Source organism: Triturus cristatus, chromosome 3_2 (genome assembly GCF_964204655.1).
Source record: "Triturus cristatus chromosome 3_2, aTriCri1.1, whole genome shotgun sequence".
Classification (NCBI taxonomy): Eukaryota; Metazoa; Chordata; class Amphibia; order Caudata; family Salamandridae; genus Triturus; species Triturus cristatus.
Genome location: NC_140584.1, coordinates 1,210,765,866 through 1,210,787,507, shown reverse-complemented (window position 1 = coordinate 1,210,787,507; position 21,642 = coordinate 1,210,765,866).

The following is a 21,642-nucleotide window of genomic DNA, read 5'->3' as shown; positions in this document are numbered from 1 at the left end:
ACACTGATGTAAGGTCTGGGATTTAATATGAATATTGGGAGCTGTTGTAAATACCATAAAGCAATGTGAGTTCCAGGAAGTGATGTGATTAATGGACGGTAGTGTGAGCACCAATGCCCTATTAGAAGGTGACATGCAACAAACTTATTTTTCTCTTCAATAGTGTGTTACTTTCATCTTACCACAGACCAGCCTGCCAGAGCCACAATCCCTCCCATCTACAGTCTTTTATATACACCACCTTCTTTTCCCTTTACCGCTCATCCTTGCTTCCACATAGCCAGTGTTGTGCTTCTCTAGCCCCACCTCCTTCAGCCTTCCCTTAATACCTATTTACATATTGTTAGATTTGGGGGTCTCTAGTTGGCAGAGGTAGGTACCTTTGACCAAATAGTGACCCTTGCGTCTATTCAGAGTAAGGGGCTACACTCCTAAAAAAAATCCTGCTCAACCCCATGGTAGCTTGGCACGAGCAGGCAGGCTTATCTCAGAGTCAGTGTATGAGAAGTTGGCCTGATATATGCTGTTCACTAGTTAAAGTGGACACCTTGCACCAGTCCAATTCGACTCTTATGGTAGTAGGATTAAAACAACCTTTTAAAGAAAGCTATCCTAGTGGTAGCTGTGGAGAGCAGCCTTTAGGCTAAGTCTCTGAGGAATGTAAAGCAGCTTGTTTTACCTTATAATCTCTTGAATTACCAAATGAAAGGACACCACACAGGATATATATATATATATAAAATATATATGTATTTATTGCTAGACACACTCTACTAATCTCTTTATGAGATTAGAAATCAGGAACATATGCACAAATCAATGTTTCACAATAAATTAAGCACAAATATAGCTGGGGCGCTAGGGGCGTACCAGACAATATACTAAAAATGAGACTTAGAGATAAAGACTTGCAAAGGGACAAGGCCTAGGGCTTCAGAAGTGTTGGGGCCTCACAAAACCACCCAAGGAAGGTAAGTAAAGGACACACGGGGGACGCATGCAGTGTGTTAACACAGCCGCGAATCCCTATTGACTTCAATTGAGCAAGTCGCGATTGGAAATTAAGAGTTTAAGGATACTTCGGGAGAGTCTACAAGCAAGTCACTTACAGGGTAAGTAGTTCTAGAGCCAACACCCACAGGAGCACCGTAGTGCTGGAGTTACCTCACCCAGGGAAGCCGGGTGCATAGGTGTCTTTTGGTGTCGGGACGCGGCGTCGTTTTCAATGGGAGCCAATGTAGACTTGCTGCTTATGAAGACAGAAGAAGGGTCCGGTGGAATCCAAGCCTGGATTCGGAAGAAGGAAGACCTGAAAGCAGAGGAGACAGTGTTCAATGTCACTTGGCAGTGACCCGGGGCAAGGAAGAGGGATGCCCACAGTCGTCGGGTGATTTCAGGTGATTCACGGGTGTCTTGACTCTTCAGCCACGAGGTCCAGAAGGCGTCAATGACAACCAGGAGCTGAATTCGGTGTGTCCCACAAAGTCTGCAGCTTACTGCAGTGTCGGTGACCAGATTGGAGCCAACAAGCCTTGGTAACAGCAAGTCTTGTGGAAAGGACAAAAAGTCAGCGGTGCAGGCCAGCAAGGTCTAAGGGACTCACCCAGCGAGGGTTAGTCAGGGCAGGCCTGGAGCAACCAGAGGAGCCCTTTGGATTTGTAGAAAAGTCTTCAGGGGACCCACAAGCCAACCGGCAAGGTATCGCGAAGACGCTTGGGAGGATCCATTCAACAGGGGCCCACGGTCGTTTAGGACGGGGTAGGCCTCTGATCTTTGGAGGGATCTCTGCTGAATGCTTGGACCACATGTTGCCCAAAGCACAGGTTCATAGAATGTCGTGAAGGGGTTGTAATAAAAAATAGTGCACTGTACCCAGGGATTGCGGTTCCTTGTCACTTGTGTGGTCCACTTGCCTCAGCATCGCTGGGGATTCACAATGGCCTTGGAGAAGTCAGGAAATCCTCTTCCTGGGCCGCAGGGACTTCAGGCTCCGGCGGGAGCGGTGGAGTTTGCGACCGTGGATTGTAGTTTTTGTTGCCTGCCAAGCAGGGGAGTCACTCCTTGACTCCAAGGGAGATTCTTCAGTCTTCCAGAGGTAGTGGAACATCGAAGGTCCGGGATTCTTCTGCAGAGCATCGTCCAGGGATATCTAGTTTGCAATGGCAAGGGTTCCCTAACTTATACTGAAAGGAAGGGAGGGACTAGCTCTATGACCCCACCTATGGGAGGGTCAGGGGAGTGGGTGGCTACACCCACTTCCCTTTGTCCAGTTTCGCGCCAGAGCTGGGGCAGGTAGCCCCTGAGTCAGTTTGAACTGGTGTATGCACAGAGGAGCCTACTGCTCCCCCAGTGCTGGACTTCAAAGCACTCTAGGAGTGCACCCACCCAGCCCTAATACACTAAACCCTGTCTGGGAGGTGGTCACACCTCCCTGTGACAGGATACCTATTGTTGGGCTTCCTCCACTGCGAGTTTCGGACATCAGCAGGAGGGCAGCCCAGTGTCTGTGACTGGTGGCATCCATTTTGTGATGCCAGGGCTCTTCAGGATTCTACCGCATTTCCACAGTAGGTACATGTCTATCCCTCTAGAAGGGTGGGATCATACTCTCACACCTGTTACTGGTGTGGGGGTATGATTCCAAAGCATTTGACACCAAACACGACATGTTTTGATGCAGCCATTCCAAAGTTAGCATTAACCGCGAGGTTATAATGCACTTAAGAGTATATGGTTTGACCACATGCACAAACAGCCCCAGAGAATAGACTCTGAGAGCTGCAGAGGGGCCCTTCTCAGGCAGAGGCACCCCCTCACATGGAAACCAAGCACCCTGCCCTCAGGATTGATAGGGCCTGCCTTAGGGGTGACTGATAGGTTCAAATGTGTGTGCAGGAGAGATATAGTGAACCTATATCTCAGTGAGGAGTGCTAGCACCACCTCACCCAGGCTGCAGTAGCAGGCCTGTGGTGTCAGATTTAGTCTGCTTCCCAGGGGTGGCATAATACATGCTTCAGCCCCTGGTAGGCCTGTGAAGTACCTATGCCCTTGGTACCGAAGGTACCATATACTATGGACTCATAAGGCACCACAGTATCCAATCACTTGTGCACCTAATATGCACTCCAGGTTGTTTAGAGAGAACAGAGAGGCTGGGCCCTGATTAGCAGGGTCCTAGCCAGATTATAGCCAGAAACCAGTGTAAACATCAGAAAAAAAGTGGGAGCAACATAAGAGGCAGATCCTGCTCTCCTACACAGTGTGTAATGCATTTGTGAACACATACAGTAATACAGTGACAACACTACAGATGGTCACCACACAGGTTGTATTATAAAAATAAGTATTTTTATATAGACTTAACACTAGACCCAAATGACAAAAATCCACAATACAGTACTAAAAATATGCTGAAAAATAGGTTATTCACTTAAATGCAGTCTCTAGCAACAAATAACTCCACCTGGAGTCATTACGACGTCGTGACAGAAGAAATCCCAAAGTCTGGCACCAATCGCGAGGTGCAAGGCATCGGCCCCAGAGTCAAACAGACCCCCAAAGAATAGTACCTTGGAAAAGCGATGAAAAACAAAGACAGCTCACGGCGTTGGGGAAGTGCGGCTTCGTTGGCGCTGCACGGCGTCGGTTCCTTATGACCCCAGGGGAGGTGTAGACCCGGTTCCTTACTGCAGCGCAGGGGAGGTGAGACGATGGTTCCTTACTGCGTCGGGATGTGACGTCACGATGGCGCCGAAACCACGGTTCCTCACGATGTCGCGATGTCGAGGGATTCTTAGTCAACCACATCGAGGATCGGCTCCGTGATGACGATGTCGGCTTCGGAGTCGATGCAGCACAGCAGCAGGCGTCGCCCCCACGGCACTAGTCGGAGCAGCGCTCACAACTTTGGGCAGGTTTACAGCGTCGCTCGCTGGCGTCGATGTGGCACGGCGGCTGACGTCTGGTCTACTTTGTAAGCCGGAGCGCACTCACGGCTTCAGTGCAGATTACGGCTTCGTTCGCCAGCGTCGGTGTTGCAATTTCCTTCTGTAACAGCTAAAACCGCAGTTCTAGATGCAGTCAAACAGAAGGGGTGAAGTCTTGTATCTCTGAGAGTTCAGGCAGGAGGCAAGCTTAATGTTAAAGCCCTTGGAGATTCTTCTTCGAGATGATGAAGGCACACTCAGTCCTTTTTCTCCTTTCTTTGGCAATGAAGCAACCACTGCAGGCCAGCTCCAACAACACACAGCATAGGGGTAGTCTCCTCCTTCAGTTTCACGGTTCTTCTCCTCAGCAAAGGATTGTCTTGATTCCCAGAAGTGATCTAAAGTTCTTTGGTCTGGGACCCAATATTTTACTACAAAATCCTTTGTCTCTGAAGGCAATGAGTGTCTGTACCTAGTTCAAACCAGTTCTGGGTGCATTCTGCCAGTGCACAACTTCTTCCTTTGTCAGTGTGGGCCAGAGTCATCAGACTCACCACAGGAGGTGGAGCCAGCATTGTGGAAGGCAGGCACAGCCCTATTCAAGCCCAGGTGCTACTCCTCCCACCACTCCCAATGCAGATAGGTCTATTCAGCCTTGTGCTGACTCACCCTGTCTCCTGGAGCCACCCCGACCCCTGTCACTCACAAACCAGACATGGAATACACAACCTAGCAGAGACAGGCTTGGATGGTTAGGCTAGAAAATACCTACTTTCTAAAAGTGGTATTTTCAAACACAGAATGTTAAAACCAACTTCACTAAAAGATGTATTTTATCATTCTGAGTTCAGGCATACTAAACCCGAATTTCTACCTAGTTACCTCAGTCAGTTAGGATTATAAGATGTCATAATCAAACTGCCCATTCTGGCCTATGGGAACAGGTAGTCTTGCAATAGTGAAGAACGAAATTGGCTGTAATTCACTACCAGGACATGCTACACACATCAGGGCATGTCATACCTTTCACATACAATGCACCCTGCCCCTGGGCCTACCTTAGGGGTGACTAACATGTAGAAAAGGTAAGGTTTAGGGACTGGCAAGTGGATGCACTTGCCAAGTCGACATGGCAGCTCCAGGCTGCACACAGGCTCTGCAATGGCAGGCCTGAGCCACAGGTTAGTGGCACAATCAGTGCTGCAAGCCCACCAGCAGCATTGATTTACAGGCCCTGGGTACAAGCGGTGCACTGTACTAGGGTCTGACAAGTAAACCAAATAAGCCAATCATGGAGTCACTAATCCATTACATCAATTTACAATAGAGAGCATATGCACTTTAGCACTGATCAGCAGTGGTAAAGTGCCCAGAGTCATAAAAGCACCAACTACAGGTCAGAGAAAATACAGGAGGAAGGCAAAAAGTTCAGGGATGACCCTGCATAAAGGGCCAAGTCCAAGACATATGCTTCGGCCTTAACCATCCTCACTCTCTTCATCTCTGTGAGAAGTTGGCCTGGTATATGATGTTCACTAGTTAAAGTGACCACCTTGTACAATGCCAAGCAACCCTCATGGTGTGGTTGTAAGTCAACCTTTTCGGACTAGCTGCCCTAGTGGTAGCGTAGGCTAAGCAGTCTTTGAGGCTAAACTCGTTAAAGCGTGTTAAGCAGGCTGTTTTACCATATGTAACCCCCCTTTATACCAATGAAAGGACACCACACAGATATATATTCAAAATATATATGTATTTATTACTCAAAGTATCCCCTAGTCTCTTTATGAGCACAGGAGCACAAATCGTTAAACAAGAAAGTATTACAATATACAGAAGTTGCACTTTATATGGATGGGCCCTGGTGGCCACTCAAACCATATACTAAAATAGTGGTATAAGTACCACGAACAGAAAAGGGAAAAGGCCTAGGGCCTCTAGAATCGCTGGGCCTACAAGGAGCTAACTTCAGTTAGTGACCAGGAGGTCCACGGGTCGCGTGTGCAGTGAGGAAAGTTACACGCGTGCTCCCATAGGTTTTCAATGGGTACGTAAAAGTTCAAACGTTACTGCTAGAAGGGTCTTCTGGATGGACTACGAATTTAAGACTTAAAACACAGACACTAGAGATGTTTCTCTACACTTGGGCACCGGAATACCAGCTTTACCTCACCCACAGGAAGCGGGTGCATAGGTCTCGAAGTGCGTCGGGTTTCGTCTATTGATTCAATGGAGCCTGATGACAAAGATGCTGCAGGCGGTCGGTCCAGAAGAGATGCGGTGGATCCAAAGGTGGATCGGAGTTGTAGAAGACCTGAAAGCAGAGGGGACAGTGTTCACAGTCACTAGCCAGTGACCGGCGTGGCACCAGGTAGGTACCAGGCGATGTCGGGTGCAAACAGGTGATGAGGGGTAGCTTGTCTCTGCAGCCACGTGGTCCCTGAAGGTCGACGACGTCCAGGAGTTGGTTCACGAGCTGTCCCATGCAGGTTCTCGCTGTCGGCAGTGTCGGCGACTCAAATGAAGCAAACAAGCCTTGGCAAAAGCAGGAGTCGCAGGAATCAAAGAAAGCTGTTAGCTCTGACCAGCAAGGTCAGAGGGGCTGCTCCTTTGGAGGGAAGCAGGGGCCAGTCTGGAGCAACCAGACCAGCATCGTTGATTTCAAGTTAGGTCGCCAAAATGGCCACTAGCCAACGGGCCAGGGACCGGGCAGGCGCGTCGAGATGCAAAGTGCAGAGGGGCCCCACACAGATCGTGGAGATGCTGAAGGGCTCACCTTTGGTGCAGATACTGCTCGGGTGTTGGGATTCTCAGGACCCAAAGCACAACTTGGAGGGAGCCTCTGTTGTTGTGCTTGCAGCTTGTCGTCGGTCTTTCAAGATGGCTGGCTCCACGTGTCTCGGTGCCTCCACGGGTTCCTTCTTTTCAGGGACTGTGGATCGGGCGGTGAGAGGTCTGGAAGTCCAGGTCTTGTTGGGCTCTGGGCTCGGGCTCCGGCAGGAGGCGGCGGCAAAGCAGACATCAAATAGCTGGTTGGTGCTTGCGTTAGCAAGATGGTCACTCCCTGACCATAGGGGAGATTTTCCTTCTGTCCTCTGTGCAGCAGAGCGTCGAAGTTCCCGTCTTCTTCTTGTGGTTAAGTTGATTCCAGGATGTCTGAAGTCTTAGGACACAGCTCCTACCTTTAAGCGGATTCTAGGGGCCGGACTACCTGCTAGGTCCCTCCCTAAGGGTGGGACCAGGAAGGGGTGGTTACACCCCCAATCCTTTGTCCAGCTCGCCCCAGGTCCAGGGCTGGTGTGCCCCAGGACCGGTTTGAACTGGCATATGCACCGAGGCTCCTTGTGTGCCTCAGGCATGTCTGATTTCATTCAAGCCCTACCTGACCAATACACAAAATCCTGTCTGGGGTGGTGCTCGCACCTCCCCTGGCAGGAAACCCTTTGTCCATGTCTCCCAAGCTGGAAGGACTCCCAGCAGCAGGAGGGCAGACTTGTGTCTGTGGTGGCAGCATCCATTTTGTGGAGCTGAGGCTATGTCTGATTTTACCCGGGTTTCAGGTACTGTACATGTCGTGTCCCTCTAGAAGGGTGGAATGCTAACCCCGTCGCCAGAATTGGCGAGGGGTTAGTATTCCAATTCGTATGACACCTTACTCGACATGTTTTGATAGTGCCAAACCAAAGATAGCATTTAACCGCGGGGTTCATAATGCACTTAAGAGTATATGGTATGACGATATCTGGAAACGGTAGAAGGAAGTTGTTCCGACCACTGCAGACAGGCTCAGCTCATGCCAGAGCACCATCTCACATGGAACCAAGCACTCTGCCTTCAGGATTGTCAAGGCCTGCCATAGGAGTGACTTATAGGTTAACATGTGTCCCATTTAAGGTTAGGTATAGGTATACTACACCTAAGTAAGAGGTGGTTACACCAACTTACCCCAGCTGAGTGATCAGCCAGTTCTGTCAAATTGCTAGGCCAGGCCAGGGGTGGCATAATACATGCTTCAGCCCGTGGTAGGCCTTAGATACACCAATGCCCTGGGTACCTAGTGTACACTGGTACAGGGGCTCACAGGGTGATCCAATTCCAATTGGTTATGCACCTAGGGTGCATAGTGTTAATTTAGTAGAGAGAACAGCAGGCTGGGGGTCTGATTGGCAGGCCCACAGCCTCAATATGTCAAAAACCAGTGAAGCAAAAAGCAAACATTTGGGGTGACCATAGGATAGCAGACCCTACTCTCCTACAATCTCCTTCTCCCTTTTCATCTCTCTCTAGAGAATTCCATCTTTGTGTTGTGATTTTCATTGGACATGTGGTATTTGACTTCTTCAGCAGTTCATATCTGTTGACCCAGCCTCAACTACATATGATCTGTCCTGAAAAATACTTTTTTTTAAAATTTTGGGTCCAGTGTTACAGCAAAAAACACAGTGGTAATTAAGACACAGTTGGCATGAAACTAGAACTTTATGCAGAGGTGTCTTTGCTTGCTTTGGTGTAGACTCATTGAGCATCACAAATGTACCTTGTATCACCCACAGTTTAACAGGGTAGTTGAGTGGTTCAACAAGACCGGTAAGCAATGCATTTAACGTGGAAGGGTAAATTAGCTATCATGCAAATGTAAGTTAAGAAATTGGTTGAGAACATACAGATGGAAACCACATGAGGTTGTGTGGAAGTGTCCTTTTAAATTGTTGAAAGGAAGGAAGCCTAATTCAACACTACCACTTGGATAGATGGGATGGCAGAAGGGTTGGGTGAAAGTCGACATAGAGGATTATTGGATGAGAAATTAATTATTTTACAGAAGAAAATGAAAGAGGAGTCTGGCATGGGGATCAAGACCAAGAATTTGAGTGTCAAAGTTGTGGATTGCGTGAAGGTGAAAGTACCTACAGGCATTTGAGAAATGGTTGAAATACACTAAACCCATGAAAGTGATAAAGTGTTCCGAAAATGCAGTCAATACGCATGATGGAAGATTCTGGGACATGAGTAGATTATCTCTATATAACAGTGGTGTGGTAAAGAAGACAACTGTGAATGAAGGGTGTGGTAACAGATAATTCCGAGAGAATTACAGTTCAATAGGAGTGTGTCAGGATTGGGTAGTTGTGGCCTGAGTGACAAGGACAGGAGGACAAGTGAGCATTCCGCACATCTACCAGTATTCTTATTTACGATGCTTCCTTGGTGACAAATGTTGTGTGAATTCTGGAGTTTGGATATTTTATCCTACTCTTGATTCTTGTTCTTTTGATTATCTTTTGCTTCCCTCTTCCTATCATTTTCCTGGTTCTATATTTGTTTAGAGACGAAGGTGTGTGGGATCTTTCTTTTTACGTGCATCTTGGGTTAATGGTACAATCTCATAACTAAGGGCCATATGTAGGTAAAACGTGTCTTGCCATACTCAAATTGCTATTTTTAGGGAATCGCAAATAGAGAATTGTAAAACGCAATGTAGGTTGGATTGGCAAAATATTTTGCGAATCCCACATATTCCTAATTTGCGAATCGCAAATTGAGATTCACAAATAAGGAATACCTTGCCATTCATTCCTATGGGCTAGAAGGCCCATAGGAATGAATAGGAAGACATTCTCAATTTGCGATTCTCAATTAGAGAATCGCAAATTGAGAATGCAATTTCAAGGTTGCAAGGGTGTCAATAGGACACCCTTTTGCACCCCTGAAATAAACATGTGTGCACATGTGGCGCACATACATGCGCAAAGGGCATGTATGTGTGCCACTTGGCACTTTGAAAAATGCAAAAAAGTGCATTTTTCAAAGAAATCGCAAATTACCACCAACCTGAAGTTGGTGGTAATTTGCGATTCCTTAAGCCAAAATCGCACAACTTGGGTGCTTCCTACATTGCATTTAAGGAATCGCAATTTGGGATTCCTTAAATGCATTCGCAAAATAAGGAATCGCCAATTTTGCGATTCCTTATTTTGCGTGTGGGTTTTTGTGTGCTACATAGCGCATTGCCCAAATTGCGATCGCAAACGCTGAAATTCTGCGAATTTCAGCATTTGCGATCGCAATTTGGCTTCCTACACATGGCCCATAGTTGTGTAATAATTCTCCTCAGGGATACCCCTGTGATTTGTTCTGGCTGGTGTGTTTATTAAATCACTCTGAACCGTGTGTCTGGCTGCAGCTCTACCAATAAACGTCATCTTGAAATGCATGTCCTTGTGGTGACTTATTCAAGGTAAACTTCACGGTACCCTATCTATCTATCTATCTTCACAGGAAAAACATAGTTAAAAAGTGAGTTACAGTTGTAGCTCTGCCATGACAAACCACCGAAATGTACCAGCTACAGTTACCTAATTATACAAAACGAGCCACAATTTGTTCTCTTTTTTGGTCTTTGTGATCCGTTTGTAAATTGGTGTATTAAGCATGGCAGCTTGCATAAATACTAGTGTGTGTTGTGTGCATTGGTTCCCACAGCTGGTAAATTTCAGTGGTTTCTCATGTTTGAGCAGGACCATTACTGGAGCGGGTAGTACACAATTTTGTATACCCCTCCGTTTTCTTTTTTTTTGCATGTTTATATTAATCCGAATAATCTATTAATTATAATATTATTAATCTATTTGAAGTGATGTCTAACCAATTATATTAACGTAAAGAATTACACGTGGGATTTGCATTTGCATGGCTGAATTAACTGTATACTAATATATGTACGCATACTAATGGTAGAAAATTAGAATATTGCATGATATATGTTGCTTTTGTGACGTAATTGTAAGATGCACCAGATGACATTGTTGGGTGAATATAAATGCTTTAAATGTTGCTATCATGCTAGATAATTACATATACATAGGGGAATTAGTGAGGGTTTAACATTTTATTAGTCATTTCAATGTTTTAATTACGTTTTGTGTTTGTTTTGCTTAAGTTGATCAATTTGGGCCTTTCGTAAAAATGGCTGACTCCGACACGATGGCCTAGTCAATGTTCCACGAGGTTTCGGGTGAAGTGAGCCTGCGCCACAGCCAGCAACAAGTGGCATCGTCGTGACCTCATGTGAGATGTATCCATCAAGGACACACTGGGAGAGTTGCCAAGTTGTCATACAAATGGACTGTCTTTAAACCGGAACCAGCAAGTCTGATGACCTAACCTAACAGACTATGTGAGAACTTCACCGAATGACCCCAAATTATCCAATCAGGACTGTCTAAAACTGATTTTTGTTACATCTTGACATAAAATTCATTATATAAGATGATAGACTAGTGAGTTGAAAAGAGAACCTTTCCTTTTTCCTGACGTTATGCTGACGGAGAGGACGGTGACACTGCTGGACAGCTGTTATCCTGAATCTTTGACAGACTGAATTGCTGCCTGACTTTGATGAATTAAAGACTTTTCCACGACTTGATTGACTTAGAGGACGACTAATAACCAGATTAGGTAAATATGATGTTCGGTGATTTGGTTTATGACTTATTAAAATTGCAATTGATTAGATAAACGAAATTATTATTCTAACGAACAAATGTGTCGGGTGATTTATTTAGAGAAATTAGAATAAGATTAAATGTAGATTAAAGAATTGAGTCACCAAATATCCTGTACTCAATGTAGGTTCAGGTAAATTAAGTCCTTTAGTTGAAAAGGTATTCCTTTCATGTCAGCGTTTGGACAATTTATCTCTCCTGTGAGAACGGATCAATGAAGTGTGAGTGTTGGTGTTATGGGCCCTACCAATGAACGTATTGCGTGAATTTGCTAGTGTGATATTTGATCTGTGACGAAGGGAGGAATTAAAATTACACGCTGTAACACCATCATTGATAATTTTGCTGCGCACTGGGGGGTCAGCTGCAGGACCTGGCCTGTGGCCAGTGCTGTATCCAACCTCTGTGAGCGGCCAATCCCCGAAGTGCAGCCAATCAGCAATGGCCAGCAGAGTGCGTGGCACAGGCCCTCTGCCCAACCTTCTGGCTTCAGCCAATCCCTGCTGTGTACAGCCTGCGTCAGGCCAACAACCAACAGCCAACCCTCGCTGCACTTCAGTAGTGCGCAGTGGGGTTTGGCCCAGGGCCTTACTACTACAAGGCCCTGCACCATACCCCCTGCTGTCAGTTAACCCTCGCTGCCTCAAGGCCTTTGGTCATGCTCAGCTGCGGTTGGGTGCAGGGCCTGGCTTGGCGCCCGACCCTGTCCCAACCCTCAGCCCTCATCCTGCTCCTGTGCGCAGACCATCCCTCCTCTCAAGTACCTGCCATCAGCTTTCAGCCATGCTCAGTAGGGATTTGGCACAGGCCCTGTGCCTGCCTTCTGTCATCAGTTGCCTCCACTGCACATGGCCTTCAGCCGAGTCTTGTGATTCTAGAAGAAAGGCCATCACTGCGGCCAGGCTCTCCGATCTCCCTCCTGCCTGTAGCACACCCCTACAGGGGTGCACAGTAGAGGTTTGTTGCCAGGGCTTGGTCTTTGTGTGTGGTCAGACACTTGTTAAGAGTGTCTTCCTTCAACTTTGTTTTCTTTTTTGAACAGCATAAAACACTCGCGTCAGAAGTGATTTAGAGAGCCATGAAACTCTTGAGTCAGAAGTGATTTAGAGAGTCATGAAACTCTCGAGTCAGAAGTGATAACTCCCGAGTCAGAAGTGATGACTCTCGAGTCAGAAGTGATTTAGAGAGTCATGAAACTCTTGAGTCAGAAGTGATTACTCTCGAGTCAGAAGTGATTTAGAGAGTCATGAAACTCTCGAGTCAGAAGTGATAACTCCCGAGTCAGAAGTGATTTCGAGAGTCATGAAACTCTAAAGTCAGAAGTGATAACTCTCGAGTCAGAAGTGATTTAGAGAGTCATGAAACTCTTGAGTCAGAAGTGATTTAGAGAGTCATGAAGCTCTCGAGTCAGAAGTGATTTAGAGAGTCATGAAGCTCTCGAGTCAGAAGTGATTTAGAGAGTCATGAAACTCTTGAGTCAGAAGTGATTTAGAGAGTCATGAAACAATTGAGTCAGAAGTGATTTAGAGAGTCATGAAACTTTCGAGTCAGAAGTGATAACTCCAGAGTAAGAAGTGAATAAGAGAGTCATGAAACTCTCAAGTAAGAATTGATAACTCTTGAGTCAGAAGTGATTTAGAGAGTCATGAAACTCTTGAGTCAGAAGTGATAACTCTTGAGTCAGAAGGAATTTAGAGAGTCATGAAACTCTTGAGTCAGAAGTGATTTAGAGAGTCATGAAACTCTTGAGTCAGAAGTGATTTAGAGAGTCATGAAACTCTCGAGTCAGAAGTGATAACTCCAGAGTCAGAAGTGAATACGAGAGTCATGAAACTCTCGAGTCAGAATTGATAACTCTCGAGTCAGAAGTGAATAAGAGAGTCATGAAACTCTTGAGTCAGAAGTGACAACTCTCGAGTAAGAAGTGATTTAGAGAGTCATGAAACTCTTGAGTCAGAAGTGATATAGAAAGTCATGAAACTCTCTAGTCAGAAGTGATTTAGAGAGTCATGAAAACACTCGAGTCAGAATTGATTTAGAGAGTCATGAAACTCTCGAGTCAGAAGTGATTTAGAGAGTCATGAAACACTCGAGTCAGAAGTGATAACTCTTGAGTCAGAAGTGATTTAGAGAGTCATGAAACTCTTGGGTCGGAAGTGATTTAGAGAGTCATGTAACACTCGAGTCAGAAGTGATTTAGAGAGTCATGAAACTCTCGAGTCAGAAGTGATTTAGAGAGTCATGAAACTGTCGAGTCAGAAGTGATTTAGAGAGTTATGAAACACTCGAGTCAGAAGTGGTTTAGAGAGTCATGAAACTCTCGAGTCAGAAGTGATTTAGAGAGTCATGAAACACTCGAGTCAGAAGTGATAACTCTTGAGTCAGAAGTGATTTCGAGAGTCATAAAACTCTTGAGTCAGAAGTGATAACTCTCGAGTCAGAAGTGATTTAGAGAGTCATGAAACTCTTGAGTCAGAAGTGATTTAGAGAGTCATGAAACTCTTGGGTCGGAAGTGATTTAGAGAGTCATGTAACACTCGAGTCAGAAGTGATTTAGAGAGTCATGAAACTCTCGAGTCAGAAGTGATTTAGAGAGTCATGAAACTCTCGAGTCAGAAGTGATTTAGAGAGTTATGAAACACTCGAGTCAGAAGTGGTTTAGAGAGTCATGAAACTCTCGAGTCAGAAGTGATTTAGAGAGTCATGAAACACTCGAGTCAGAAGTGTTAACTCTTGAGTCAGAAGTGATTTCGAGAGTCATAAAACTCTTGAGTCAGAAGTGATAACTCTTGAGTCAGAAGTGGTTTAGAGAGTCATGGAACTCCAGAGTCAGAAGTGAATACGAGAGTCATGAAACTCTCGAGTCAGAATTGATAACTCTTGAGTCAGAAGTGATTAAGAGAGTCATGAAACTGTTGAGTCAGAAGTGATAACTCTCGAGTCAGAAGTGAATAAGAGAGTCATGAAACTCTTGAATCAGAAGTGACAACTCTCGAGTCAGAAGTGATTTAGAGAGTCATGAAACTCTTGAGTCAGAAGTGATATAGAAAGTCATGAAACTCTCTAGTCAGAAGTGATTTAGAGAGTCATGAAAACACTCGAGTCAGAATTGATTTAGAGAGTCATGAAACTCTCGAGTCAGAAGTGATTTAGAGAGTCATGAAACACTCGAGTCAGACGTGATAACTCTTGAGTCAAAAGTGATTTAGAGAATCATGAAACTCTTGGGTCGGAAGTGATTTAGAGAGTCATGTAACACTCGAGTCAGAAGTGATTTAGAGAGTCATGAAACTCTCGAGTCAGAAGTGATTTAGAGAGTCATGAAACTCTCGAGTCAGAAGTGATTTAGAGAGTTATGAAACACTCTAGTCAGAAGTGGTTTAGAGAGTCATGAAACTCTTGAGTCAGAAGTGATTTAGAGAGTCATGAAACACTCGAGTCAGAAGTGATAACTCTTGAGTCAGAAGTGATTTCGAGAGTCATAAAACTCTTGAGTCAGAAGTGATAACTCTCGAGTCAGAAGTGATTTAGAGAGTCATGAAACTCTTGAGTCAGAAGTGATTTAGAGAGTCATGAAACTCTTGGGTCGGAAGTGATTTAGAGAGTCATGTAACACTCGAGTCAGAAGTGATTTAGAGAGTCATGAAACTCTCGAGTCAGAAGTGATTTAGAGAGTCATGAAACTCTCGAGTCAGAAGTGATTTAGAGAGTCATGAAACACTCGAGTCAGAAGTGTTAACTCTTGAGTCAGAAGTGATTTCGAGAGTCATAAAACTCTTGAGTCAGAAGTGATAACTCTTGAGTCAGAAGTGATTTAGAGAGTCATGAAACTCTTGAGTCAGAAGTGATTTAGAGAGTCATGAAACTCTTGGGTCGGAAGTGATTTAGAGAGTCATGTAACACTCGAGTTAGAAGTGATTTAGAGAGTCATGAAACTCTTGAGTCAGAAGTAATTTAGAGAGTCATAAAACTCTTGAGTCAGAAGTGATTTAGAGAGTCATGAAACTCTCGAGTCAGAAGTGATTACTCTCGAGTCAGAAGTGATTTAGAGAGTCATGAAACACTCGAGTCAGAAGTGGTTTAGAGAGTCATGGAACTCCAGAGTCAGAAGTGAATACGAGAGTCATGAAACTCTCGAGTCAGAATTGATAACTCTTGAGTCAGAAGTGATTAAGAGAGTCATGAAACTGTTGAGTCAGAAGTGATAACTCTCGAGTCAGAAGTGAATAAGAGAGTCATGAAACTCTTGAGTCAGAAGTGACAACTCTCGAGTCAGAAATGATTTAGAGAGTCATGAAACTCTTGAGTCAGAAGTGATTTAGAGAGTCATGAAACACTCGAGTCAGAAGTGATAACTCTTGAGTCAGTAGTGATTTCGAGAGTCATAAAACTCTTGAGTCAGAAGTGATAACTCTCGAGTCAGAAGTGATTTAGAGAGTCATGAAACTCTCGAGTCAGAAGTGATTTAGAGAGTCATGAAACTCTCGAGTCAGAAGTGATTTAGAGAGTTATGAAACACTCGAGTCAGAAGTGGTTTAGAGAGTCATGAAACTCTCGAGTCAGAAGTGATTTAGAGATTCATGAAACACTCGAGTCAGAAGTGATAACTCTTGAGTCAGAAGTGATTTCGAGAGTCATAAAACTCTTGAGTCAGAAGTGATAACTCTCGAGTCAGAAGTGATTTAGAGAGTCATGAAACTCTTGAGTCAGAAGTGATTTAGAGAGTCATGAAACTCTTGGGTCGGAAGTGATTTAGAGAGTCATGTAACACTCGAGTCAGAAGTGATTTAGAGAGTCATGAAACTCTCGAGTCAGAAGTGATTTAGAGAGTCATGAAACTCTCGAGTCAGAAGTGATTTAGAGAGTTATGAAACACTCGAGTCAGAAGTGGTTTAGAGAGTCATGAAACTCTCGAGTCAGAAGTGATTTAGAGAGTCATGAAACACTCGAGTCAGAAGTGTTAACTCTTGAGTCAGAAGTGATTTCGAGAGTCATAAAACTCTTGAGTCAGAAGTGATAACTCTTGAGTCAGAAGTGGTTTAGAGAGTCATGGAACTCCAGAGTCAGAAGTGAATACGAGAGTCATGAAACTCTCGAGTCAGAATTGATAACTCTTGAGTCAGAAGTGATTAAGAGAGTCATGAAACTGTTGAGTCAGAAGTGATAACTCTCGAGTCAGAAGTGAATAAGAGAGTCATGAAACTCTTGAATCAGAAGTGACAACTCTCGAGTCAGAAGTGATTTAGAGAGTCATGAAACTCTTGAGTCAGAAGTGATATAGAAAGTCATGAAACTCTCTAGTCAGAAGTGATTTAGAGAGTCATGAAAACACTCGAGTCAGAATTGATTTAGAGAGTCATGAAACTCTCGAGTCAGAAGTGATTTAGAGAGTCATGAAACACTCGAGTCAGAAGTGATAACTCTTGAGTCAGAAGTGATTTAGAGAATCATGAAACTCTTGGGTCGGAAGTGATTTAGAGAGTCATGTAACACTCGAGTCAGAAGTGATTTAGAGAGTCATGAAACTCTCGAGTCAGAAGTGATTTAGAGAGTCATGAAACTCTCGAGTCAGAAGTGATTTAGAGAGTTATGAAACACTCTAGTCAGAAGTGGTTTAGAGAGTCATGAAACTCTTGAGTCAGAAGTGATTTAGAGAGTCATGAAACACTCGAGTCAGAAGTGATAACTCTTGAGTCAGAAGTGATTTCGAGAGTCATAAAACTCTTGAGTCAGAAGTGATAACTCTCGAGTCAGAAGTGATTTAGAGAGTCATGAAACTCTTGAGTCAGAAGTGATTTAGAGAGTCATGAAACTCTTGGGTCGGAAGTGATTTAGAGAGTCATGTAACACTCGAGTCAGAAGTGATTTAGAGAGTCATGAAACTCTCGAGTCAGAAGTGATTTAGAGAGTCATGAAACTCTCGAGTCAGAAGTGATTTAGAGAGTTATGAAACACTCGAGTCAGAAGTGGTTTAGAGAGTCATGAAACTCTCGAGTCAGAAGTGATTTAGAGAGTCATGAAACACTCGAGTCAGAAGTGTTAACTCTTGAGTCAGAAGTGATTTCGAGAGTCATAAAACTCTTGAGTCAGAAGTGATAACTCTTGAGTCAGAAGTGATTTAGAGAGTCATGAAACTCTTGAGTCAGAAGTGATTTAGAGAGTCATGAAACTCTTGGGTCGGAAGTGATTTAGAGAGTCATGTAACACTCGAGTTAGAAGTGATTTAGAGAGTCATGAAACTCTTGAGTCAGAAGTAATTTAGAGAGTCATAAAACTCTTGAGTCAGAAGTGATTTAGAGAGTCATGAAACTCTCGAGTCAGAAGTGATTACTCTCGAGTCAGAAGTGATTTAGAGAGTCATGAAACACTCGAGTCAGAAGTGGTTTAGAGAGTCATGGAACTCCAGAGTCAGAAGTGAATACGAGAGTCATGAAACTCTCGAGTCAGAATTGATAACTCTTGAGTCAGAAGTGATTAAGAGAGTCATGAAACTGTTGAGTCAGAAGTGATAACTCTCGAGTCAGAAGTGAATAAGAGAGTCATGAAACTCTTGAGTCAGAAGTGACAACTCTCGAGTCAGAAATGATTTAGAGAGTCATGAAACTCTTGAGTCAGAAGTGATATAGAAAGTCATGAAACTCTCTAGTCAGAAGTGATTTAGAGAGTCATGAAAACACTCGAGTCAGAATTGATTTAGAGAGTCATGAAACTCTCGAGTCAGAAGTGATTTAGAGAGTCATGAAACACTCGAGTCAGAAGTGATAACTCTTGAGTCAGTAGTGATTTCGAGAGTCATAAAACTCTTGAGTCAGAAGTGATAACTCTCGAGTCAGAAGTGATTTAGAGAGTCATGAAACTCTTGAGTCAGAAGTGATTTAGAGAGTCATGAAACTCTTGGGTCGGAAGTGATTAAGAGAGTCATGTAACACTCGAGTCAGAATTGATTTAGAAAGTCATGAAACTCTCGAGTCAGAAGTGATTTAGAGAGTCATGAAACTCTCGAGTCAGAAGTGATAACTCTTGAGTCAGAAGTGATTTCGAGAGTCATAAAACTCTTGAGTCAGAAGTGATAACTCTCGAGTCAGAAGTGATTTAGAGAGTCATGAAACTCTCGAGTCAGAAGTGATTTAGAGAGTCATGAAACACTCGAGTCAGAAGTGATAACTCTTGAGTCAGAAGTGATTTCGAGAGTCATAAAACTCTTGAGTCAGAAGTGATAACTCTCGAGTCAGAAGTGATTTAGAGAGTCATGAAACTCTTGAGTCAGAAGTGATTTAGAGAGTCATGAAACTCTTGGGTCGGAAGTGATTTAGAGAGTCATGTAACACTCGAGTCAGAAGTGATTTAGAGAGTCATGAAACTCTTGAGTCAGAAGTAATTTAGAGAGTCATAAAACTCTTGAGTCAAAGGTGATTTAGAGAGTCATGAAACTCTCGAGTCAGAAGTGATTACTCTCGAGTCAGAAGTGATTTAGAGAGTCATGAAACACTCTAGTCAGAAGTGGTTTAGAGAGTCATAGAACTTCCTTGTCAGAAGTGATTTAGAGAGTCATGAAACTCTTGAGTCAGAAGTGATAACTTTCGAATCAGAAGTGATTTGGAGAGTTGTGAAACTCTAGAGTCAGAAGTGATAACTCTCGAGTCAGAAGTGATTTAGAGAGCCGTGAAACTCTAGAATCAGAAGTGATAACTCTCGAGTCAGAAGTGATTTAGAGAGTCATGAAACTCTTGAGTCAGAAGTGATTTAAAAAGCCAACCACAAAATGACAGCTGATACCAGTATCTAAGATGGCCTCTTCTGTGACTCTTGAATCTTTTGTGACTCCTGAGTCACATGCTAATTTTTGTGATTTTCCCAGGTGTGAAATTTGAGTTTTTCTTGCCTCTGGGCTCCCCTAGCACTCCCATGGGATCAGGCACCTATGAGTCTGCCAGTGGCGGCTCCTTCGTTAAGGCGGTGGAGCATTGTCCCACTGCTCATAGAGCAGTGTAAAAAAAAATGAAAGTGACTGAAGTTATTATCCTTTTATTTTTAGTATTGTCAGGTTGGGGCGGGGCTCGGCTCCCCTGATGTTGGGAAGGAGGAGTGGTTGCTGCACTCTAAAGTGCGCATGACGTTTTGGCCGGCCCAAACCTTCATGCACACTATGCATGTTCTCCACCCGGGCTGATTTACAACCCGGGTGGAGAACCTGCCCAGGCTCCCATTCCAATCTGAGTGCCAAACCACGGTGTTCAGACCAATCAAAAAGCTGCATTGCAGCATTGTGATTGGCTTAGGGGAGCTTGGGTGCTTAACAATCACAATAGTGGAATGGAGCGTGGTGATTGGCTCAGGGGAGCCTGGGTGCTTACCAATGACATCAGTGCATTACAGCAGCGTTCTGAGTGGCTCAGGGGAGCCTGGGTGCTTTCCGATCACAGAGGTGCATTGCAGCATTGTGATTGGCTCTGGGGAGCCTGGGTGCTACCTGGAAGACGAGCGAAGTAGACAAGTTGTGGTAGAGACGCAGCAATTGTACCCTCTCCCCTCCCGCCGCACCACCCCCGTAACATACCGGCCTCCACTGGAGACTGCCTTTGTCCCTCCCCCTCACCCCCTCACAACATGGCTGGACAATATTTCTTTCCACAGCACAACTTGAAAATTGACAAAAAAATGTATTGGTTAACTTTTGCATTTGAAAAAGAAAAACATGATAATTAATTTAATACCATGGGAGTGGCTAACAGTATAAACTTCTTCTATGCAAGTGAAGTGAACCCTCAGCAATGGTCTATTAAGCATGCCCTACACCACCCCATGGCATGCACACACCCCCTCATGCCAGTTACTCCATTAACTCATTGCTGGCCGACACCAGCTGTTCTCCTGGGAGGGGCATCCCCATCCATGCCCTGAGAGCAGCCCATAGCCAGGCTGCTCATGGACCCCCGGGAGGACATTTCAAAGCTCTGAATTTGTTAATAACAATGATATTGATTTTCACAAGTGTTGCTGCCTCTTTGCAATAACATCTGTGAACATCTCATATTAAATGCCCTTAGACCTCTTTAAATTCTTCTCATTCCCGACAATCTGTAGCAAGAATATTGATGAATCCTCTAGCTTTGTCCTTGTTCTAATCCCGATAGAGTCAATTAATCGATCAATTTGGAAAGCAGCATGCATGTATGCGAGGGTCTAACCGTTGTCATTAATCTCATGTTCTTCGTTTTGATTTCAATCTTGTTTTCATCTTTAGTCTTGATTTTCCCCTTCTTCTCCTCATTGTCGTTTTCTTTCTTGACTTCTTTATTTTGCTTTGTTGGTTCTGGTATCAATTTAGAATCCCAGTTTTATTTTTAAATGAGTTCAAGTTAAACAACTCCTTGCCCCGAGGAAGAGTCGGAATTTACTATAAAAGTTTCTGAGCTCGTGTTGTCACCTTTTGAATTCCTAATTGATTCTAAAGGGAGATGTTTGTTACATGGACATGAAACCACTTTCAATAAACTTGAGATTTCCTGGATTCGAAGACACTTCTGCCTATGTAGTAATTCATTTGTTTACCTCAAAACTGTCTAATTGACACTCGTCCACTCCAATGTTTTTCAATCACTCCTCTCATCTGTTTTGATTCCATCCAGGAATTAACCCTATTGAGGCCGAACAGATTTGATTTCACATTCTATTTTGTTAATGTTTTTACCATCTCATCTTCATCGATTCACAGAAATATCCGGGATAGAGTAAGTGACATCACACACACATTGACCTTAACAACATCCCAGGAAGTAGCATCATATGACCTTTGACCCTGCGTTTTCCCAGGAAGTTGCCCCTAAAGTTTAATGCCGGGCGGCATTAGCAAATGAAGTGAGGGCGGATGTGGAGTTGGCGGCCACGGCTCTGCTCAGCCAGTCCACTGAGCCTTGTGCCCTGCGCTGCAGAGTGGTGTCCGGCATTGTGGCCGAAGAGGAGACGGGCCCTGATCCCCGAGTCCAGAATAGTTAGCTGGCCTTGGTGGTTGGAGCCTCCAGGCGCCACCTTCGGTAGTGCGAGCGGCTGAGCGCCTGTTGCAGGTCCCGAGGGCGCCTGCATGAAAGGGAGGTGCCCTGGCAGCATCCAACATTGTAGGCATCGGGCAGGAGCACAAGATGCAGAGCACCGCAGGAAAAGACCCCTCTGCCCACCATGACGCAGGGTGTGCCTTGTAAAGACCCCTCTGCCC